An 8216-nucleotide genomic window follows, 5' to 3' on the forward strand; every position below is an offset into this window, starting at 1 on the left:
ACTTTTAGGATTACAGAAAAAAGTCACCTTAAATTTCCATTGTGCCATATGAAGTCAGATACTATTTTTACACCATATTTGAGCCCTAAAACAAAACAAAATAAAACAAACTAATTTCATGCACCCCGGGAGATAGGTACAAAAATTTATCAGACTATAAGTAGAAAAACATTAGAATTTATATTTTCATGTATTTTTATCTTTATTTTGCTTAAACTCTCTAATGTTCTTAACAGATTAGCACAGTAGTAGATGGACATAAAATACATATACTTATGGTGAGGTTGTGTACACAACTTTTTTACTAATAGGATAGATGGCGTAAAGTTTAGATAATATTTCCATAAAAAGCAAAATCATTTTCCTTTAATCTGAATAATATTTCCCTTTTCATTTCATTACATAGTCATTCAATGAATATTTAAAACCCACTATGTACCAATAATACAATAAACTAAGGTATTGCGAAGTCACCATGTATGATAAAGCAAAACAAAACAAAATTAAGACATCACAAATCTCTAGATTCAGCAGCATTCTGAGAGGTTCCACAGATCTGCCTCTTGCTTTAACAGTATTTTGACAGAACATACCTGGGGACTCCCTCTCTTCCAACCTTTGACCAACCTCCAATCTCCTCTCCACTTGCAAACTCCAAGACTATCTTCTCAGCCATCTCCTGCTTCTGGGACCAGCCAACACCGTTTTGTGGCCTTCTTGATGACCAACCATGAGCTCCCAGATTCGTCAGAATTATTCAACCCAGGCAGTATAAATTAGTTCAGCCACTATGGAAAGTATATTGGAGATTTCTCAAAGAACTTAAAAGAGAACTACCATTTGACCCAGAAATCCCATTACTGGATATGTACCCAAAGGAAAAAGACACATGTCCTTGTATGTACATCTCTGTGCTATTCACAATACCAAAGACATAGAATCAACCCAGGGCCCCATCAATGATAGATCGGATATAGTAAATGTGATATGCATATATCATGAGATACTACACGGCCATAAAAAAGAATCAAGTCATGTCCTTTGCAGCAACATGGATGCAACTGGAGGCCATTATCCTAAGCAAATTAATGAAGGAACGGAAAACCAAATATACCATGTTTTCACTTATAAGTGGGAGCTAAACATTGAGCACACATGCACATAATCATGGGAACAACAGACACTGCACACTACTAGGGAGCATAGAGAGGGCAGAGGGTGTGAGTTGAAAAACCACCTATTGGATACTACGCTCAGTACTTGGGTGCAACATACTCATGAAATGAACGTGCACAAGTAACCTTTGTCTAAAATATAAGTTGAAATAAAAAAAAAATTCCACCAAGGTGGAAGCAGCCATCAACCACCTGATCAATTTGCATCTGCAGCCCTCCAACACCTACCTTTCTCTGAACTTCTTTTCAACCATAACAATTTGGCTCTGGAAGGCATGGGCCACTTTATCTGTGAATTGGCCAAGGAGAGGTGTGAGGGTTCAGAACAACTCTTGAAGGTGCAAAACCAGCTTGGGGGCCATGCTCTCTTTCAGGATGTTCAGAAGCAATCTCAAAATGAGTGGGGTAAAACGCTGTATGTCTTGGAAGGGGTCATAGCCCTGGAGAAGAACATGAACCAGGACCTTTTGGATCTTCATGCACTGGGTTTGGCCACACAGGTTTTTGTCTCTGTGACTTCCTGGAGAGCCACTTCCTAGCTGAGGAAATGAAACTCCTCAAGAAGATGGGTGGCCAACCTCCACAGGCCAGTTGTGCCCCAGGCCTGACTGGGAGAATATCTCATGCAAAGGCTCACCTTTAGCATGACTAGGAGCCTACTGAACCTAGGACTTCTCAAGATCCTCTCTTAGAGTATCAGGGCTTCTGACTAAAACTCTGCCTCCAGCAACTAGGCAGCTTTTTAAGCACCTTGGAGCCCTTTCCCAAGCTTTGAAGCAAATGGAAATAAAGTATTTTGCAGGAAAAAAAAAATATGCTATAGCTTTTTGGAGCTTATAGGTCTGGGATTTTACTTGGCAAACTCCTAAAATGAGTTGAGACTGGAAATATCTGCCTACTTGCCTTTCTTCCCCACTAAAATATTAGCTTCTACAGGGCAGGGATTATAAATGTCTTATGATTATTTCATGCTCAGTGCTTAGTGTAGTATTTGCCATTTGATAAATATTTAATAAATGTTTTTTGACGTATATTGAATAAAACCTTTTGCCTCATTGCCACTGAAAATCTGGAGAACTTTCTAGTCAGTTATCTTTAAATGTTTAGATGACTTTTGGGAGGGTGTTTCCCCCTGTGACTTATTAGGCTTGGTGATATTCCTTTATGAACCTTCCCTCAGCTATTAATAATTTCTCCAATTTCATCTGATCCTACTAGATTTTTTTTTCTTGCTGAAGACCATTTCTTCATTTTACCACTTATGAGAATGCACGCTTTTACATCAACAATAATTGCTCTCTGGACCCCATTTCCTTCTCATCTTGTTAACCTGTTTAGAGACTTTAAAATGTGACTATGTTTACATTTTATTGCATAAACAATAGGCTTCATTTTGGTTATCCTCTCTGCAAAATTACTTTGGATGATTGGAATTCTATGACATTGTTCTCCCTTAATTACTTATGGTGAATTTAGTATCTATAATTGCATAGTTACTTAATTTAACAGACAAATGTTAGTGAACTGTTCTGGAGTCCTTAAGAATAATTTGTTCCTAATTATAAAGAAGGGATCTTCAGCAAAAAATGGAAAGAGAGAAAACTGCCTTTTATTTAGCCCTTTACTATATTTCAGATTGTATGTATTTTTTTCTCAGTTTTACCTAGTCTAAAAATAATACTTGTAATTCCCACGTCTTCAATGAAGAATATTTTCTCAGATCTCTTATTTCTGTAATGACTCTGAAGACCCCATTTATAACTCTATCCCGCAGCCTCATACCAATCAAATTTGCAGTGAAGAGACTGAATTTCATACAAGTGGCCATGACTTTTAGCCAATTTATTTTACTTTAACACATCCTTTCTTTATTCATCTTGAATTGCACCACACAACAGACTTCCACTCATCTCCTTAATTGAAAATTTGGCTTACTTTCTGTGCCCTGTGAGAACAAAGTGCTCACTGGTGATTGCAGGACTGTGGCTTCATTAAATTTATGCCTTATGAATTTAACAACATTTGGCTATTTCTGTAATCTCACTAGCAATGTCAAGGACTGATCGGCCTGGCTGCCTAATGTCAGGAGCCTGAATCAAAATTTGGGCATTCTGAATTGCCATTGACATCAATTCTGCCTTCTTTCCTTAGGAAGTTATACATCAGTAGTCACAGCCCTTACTCTGTGTAAATAGAAAAAGGTATCAGGCACTGCTGTTACTGAATGCATCTGACTAGGTTCATAAGTAATACACGACTTGCTGCAATGATTTAATTTTTACAAAGTATATATTTAGCTTCTTTCTCTCCTGATTTATTCATTCACGTATATCACATGCAAATAACTAATTTATGTGTTTTTAGCAGAGGGAAGGAAAAATTAACCAAAATATACACAATTGTGTAAGCTATGTTAGAACAGACATTGTAAATATAAAAATCAGATAGTCTTACATTGCTACACAAATATATACAAATATTTAAACTAAGCTGTGAAGGAGAAATAATTACATGCTATTCTCATAGTTATTTTTATTAGAAAATGAGAGTTATTTGATGATGTATATGTAATGTAGAAATTACACATTAATCGCAAATTAAAATTTAGTGCAAAATGAGATATCTGGATTAAGAGGTATGACTGGTACCATTGAACCATATGGCAATTATGCTTTGGAAAATTAAGTAATTCAACTAATAAACCTATTTCTAAATTAAGTGTTATTTATTGGGGAAAATATAAAACACCAAAAAAAATCACTAGTATTAAGATTTTTATTACCATAGCATTTGCTACACATGAAAATGAAATTATTTCAAACTTTTGTTTGTCTTCCACAGTACAGCCTCCATGGAGACTCATTTAATTCCCAAAGGAAAAGCAATTATTAATCTTTTCTTCAATCCAATGCATTATAACCTGAGTGACTGAATACTGATTACATGTTGTGTTTCTTTGTTCAAGCATCTCCTTTCCTACACTGGAACAAGAGCTTTCTAAGGGCAAGAACTGGGTTCCATCCAGCAAGAAAATCCCAAGATGTGGCATTGTAAGCAGGGAAAAACACCATGGTTTCTAGAGATGAAGGAAGACACAACAACATACATGACAACTGCAGAGCATTCTTGGTAACATGGAATTGAAGAAGCTTTGTAACTCTCTGATAATATGTGAACTTCCATACTAACATCTGTAGCTAATAGCTTCAAGGTCTTATAATTTTCTCATATTTATTTAATTCCTTTTTCTACCGCCCATGTCCTTTTGTCACAGTTCCATCAGTCAGAACACAAGGGAGAACACAACTTTCTTAAGTTGATTCTTTATTCCAGATGCTGGAATGCAGTTTGAGCAAATAAAACATTGTGAGAGACATCCCTGTTCGAAACCATCCTATATGACACACTTAAATATACACTTTCCTCCATCAACTACTGTTTTGCTCATTTTGCACTGTTCGAAAATCTCAGTACCTTTCTAGAGTCAAAAGTGAAAAATGTTTTGCAAAAACAAAGCATCTACATAAAGTCATGGATAAAAGATTTTGTTCTCCATGTTCCCAATTGCTTACAGCGAGGTGTCTTGTTCCAACAATAGATTATGGCATGTATTACAGTGGGGAGTTTTTGACTTTTCCTTCATAAAAATGCTTTCTTTTTTTTTTTTTTTTTTTTTTTTGAGACGGAGTCTCGCTCTGTCGCCCAGGCTGGAGTGCAGTGGCCGGATCTCAGCTCACTGCAAGCTCCGCCTCCCGGGTTTACGCCATTCTCTCGCCTCAGCCTCCCGAGTAGCTGGGACTACAGGCGCCCGCCATCTCGCCCGGCTAATTTTTTTGTATTTTTTTAGTAGAGATGGGGTTTCACCGTGTTAGCCAGGATGGTCTCGATCTCCTGACCTCGTGATCCGCCCGTCTCGGCCTCCCAAAGTGCTGGGATTACAGGCTTGAGCCACCGCGACCGGCCCATAAAAATGCTTTCTACAATGCCGGCATACAAGCCAGGTTTTTTCCTAACCTGCATGAAGTTATTTCATGGATTTTATAATAAACTATGTCAGATTCATTTTCACACACTGAGAGCTTAATGCCATTCAGGTCAACTGGTGCAGCAATGTTTTCTCTCTTTTTTTAACCTTCCATTTTTTTGAGGGAGACATTTAAAAAGAGAATAAAAATAGATAAGTCTTGCACGTAATATGTTAGCTGTTCAAAAAACATTAATGGAGTGGTTTTGATGGTGCATTGTATTGTAGCTGAAATATTTTTCACTTCAGATAATCCAGATTTAATTCTAAGGCATTATTATTTGGCTGACCAACTTGTATCATTTTTTTCATGTTGTCTTCATACTTCCTAGACACTTGTTATATAAAATAACTTACAGGTTTTTACTTTAAGTGAAATGAGAGGCTATTGCAAAATTTAGAGTAGGGGAGTGGCATGATCTCTTTTAAAAACATCACTCTAGCTGCTACTTAGAAATGGATTTGGGGAAACGGAAGTAAACATAGAAAATAAAACCTGCATGGAGGTTACTCAGGTAGATCAGGTGAACTGGGGTTGAAGGAGCAGGAGGAGAGAGAAGTAGATCAACTAAAGAGATATTTTGAATATAGAAGCAAGCCATTTTAGATAGGCAAATATTCTTTGAGGATAGAATGTTCTTTCATCTGTTTTTCTGGCTAAATAACACTTTTTTCCCCAAGTCTACATCTCCAGGAAGCCTTCCCCGTTCTGCCCTTGCTGTGTAATAGTCTTCTGAATGACTCCTTAGTACTGTCTTCATCTCACAAGAGCAAATCTCTAAGCATTACTTTCTTTGTCGTTCTCATCAAACTTTGAAGTGTTTGGAATCAAGGCCACATCTTTCCCTTCTAGAACTCTTACACCGAACAAAAATTTTGACCTACACTGTGTTTACTATTGAAGAATGTATTTGATTGTATAAAATAGAACAGTTTAATTTTGATGGCTTAAATACGTATGTTTACATAACAAGAGATATAGAGATAAGTGTGCACGTAAGTTGATTTAGTTGTCCAAAAATGTTAGGGTTGGCATATCAGTAATTATTGTTCCTTTCCTTCACTATTGCAAGACATTCTTTCGGCACCAAGTATTCACGTGTGTGTGTGTGTGTGTGTGTGTGTGTGTGTGTGTATCCATACACAGCAATATGAAATGAGAAAAAAACTACATCTTTTCCTTATATCTGGAAAAGGAAAACACCTTCAGGAAGCTCTCAATGGAGTGACATCTATGTTGGATTGGCCAGAATTGTACAGTCATGAGCTACTTAATGACTGAGGAAACATTCAGAAAGATATATTATTAGGTGATTTAAACATTACAGGAACATCATAGAGTGTACTTTCACAAACTTAGAAGGTATAGCCTACTACTATACACCTAGGCTACATGGTATAACCTATTGCTCCTAGGCTATCAACCTGTACAGTATGTCATGGTATTGAATACTATAGGCAGAGTGGTAAATATTTGTGTGTCTAAATATAGAAAAGGTACAGTAAAAAATGTGGTGTAAAAGATTACAAAGAGGATACTTGCATAGAACATTTATCATTAGTGGAGCTTGCAGGACTAGAAGTTGCTTTGGGTGAGTCAATGGGTGGTGAGTGACTATGAAGGCTTAGGAAACTACTGTATACCACTGTAGATTTTATAAACACTGTACACTTAGACTACACCAAATTTATAAAAATAATTTTTCTTTCTTCAATAATAAATTAACAATGTAAATTTTTTACTTTATAAATTTTATCTTTTTAACTTTTGACTCTTGTAGTACCTCTTAGTGTAAAACAGAAACATATTGGACAGTTATACAATTTTTTTCTTCATATTATTATTCTATAAGCTTTGTTGTGCTTTTTTTAATTTTTAATTTTTAAAACTTTTTTTGTTAAAAAAATTTTTTAAACTTTTTTTGTTAAAAACAAAGACATAAACACACACATTAGCCTAGGCCTACACAGGCTTAGGCTTAATATCACTATCTTCCATCTCTACATCTTGTCACTGGAAAGTCTTAAAGGACAGCAATACACATGGAGCTTCATCTCCTATGATAACAATATCTTATTATTGAATACCTCTTGAAGGATCTGCCTGAGGCTGTTTTACAGATAACTTTTTTAATAAATAGAAGGATTACACCATAAAGTAACAATAAAAAGTACAGTATAGTAAATATTTAAAGCAATAACATAGTCATTTATTATCATTGTCAAGTATTATAAACTGTACATAATTGTGTGTACTATACTGCATTCAGCTGTGTGCAGTGGGTTTTTTTATACCAGTCTCAACACAAACATGTGAATAATGTGTTATATTAGGAAGTTATAAAGTTATGACAGCTATGACTTCACTAAGTGATAGAAATTTTTCATCTCCATCTTAATCTTATGGGACCAACATCTTATATGCTATCCTTTGTTGAGTGAAATGTCATTGTGTAGTAATGACTGTAAGCTTTTCTATCTTATAAGTGAGAGGGTAAGAGAATAAAGCATTCAAAATTTTTAATAGCTAAGTGAGACTATCACAATTGCTTCATTAGATACTCAAAATCATATTTTAATAAATTATATATATACAAACCACTGCTCAAAGAAATCTGAGATGACACAAACAAAAAATACCACGCTCATATATAAGAAGAATCAATATTGTGAAAATGACTATATTGCCCAAAGCAATTCATAGATTCAGTGCTATTCCCATTAAACTATCATTGATTTTATTCACAGAATTAAAATAAAAACTATTTTAATGTTCATATGGAACCAAAAATGAGCCTGAATAGACAAGGCAATCCTATGCAAAAAAAATAAAGCTGGAGGCATCACACTACCCAACTTCAAACTATACTACCAGGCTACGGTAACCAACACAGCATGGTACTGGTACAAAAACAGACATATAGACCAATGGAAGAGAAGAGAGAACCAGAAATAGGACCACACACCTATAACCATCTAATCTTCGACAAACCCAACAAAAATGAGCTATGGGGAAA

The 8216-nt window shown here is 35.6% G+C and overlaps 1 pseudogene; it reads left to right on the forward strand.

Annotated features, from left to right (window-relative positions):
* Positions 1 to 730: 730 nt before the first annotated feature.
* On the forward strand, positions 731 to 1818 carry LOC117099251 (annotated as a pseudogene).
* Positions 1819 to 8216: the final 6398 nt, after the last annotated feature.

Source organism: Trachypithecus francoisi, unplaced genomic scaffold, assembly GCF_009764315.1.
Source record: "Trachypithecus francoisi isolate TF-2019V2 unplaced genomic scaffold, Tfra_2.0 Lachesis_group16, whole genome shotgun sequence".
Lineage (NCBI taxonomy): Eukaryota > Metazoa > Chordata > Mammalia > Primates > Cercopithecidae > Trachypithecus > Trachypithecus francoisi.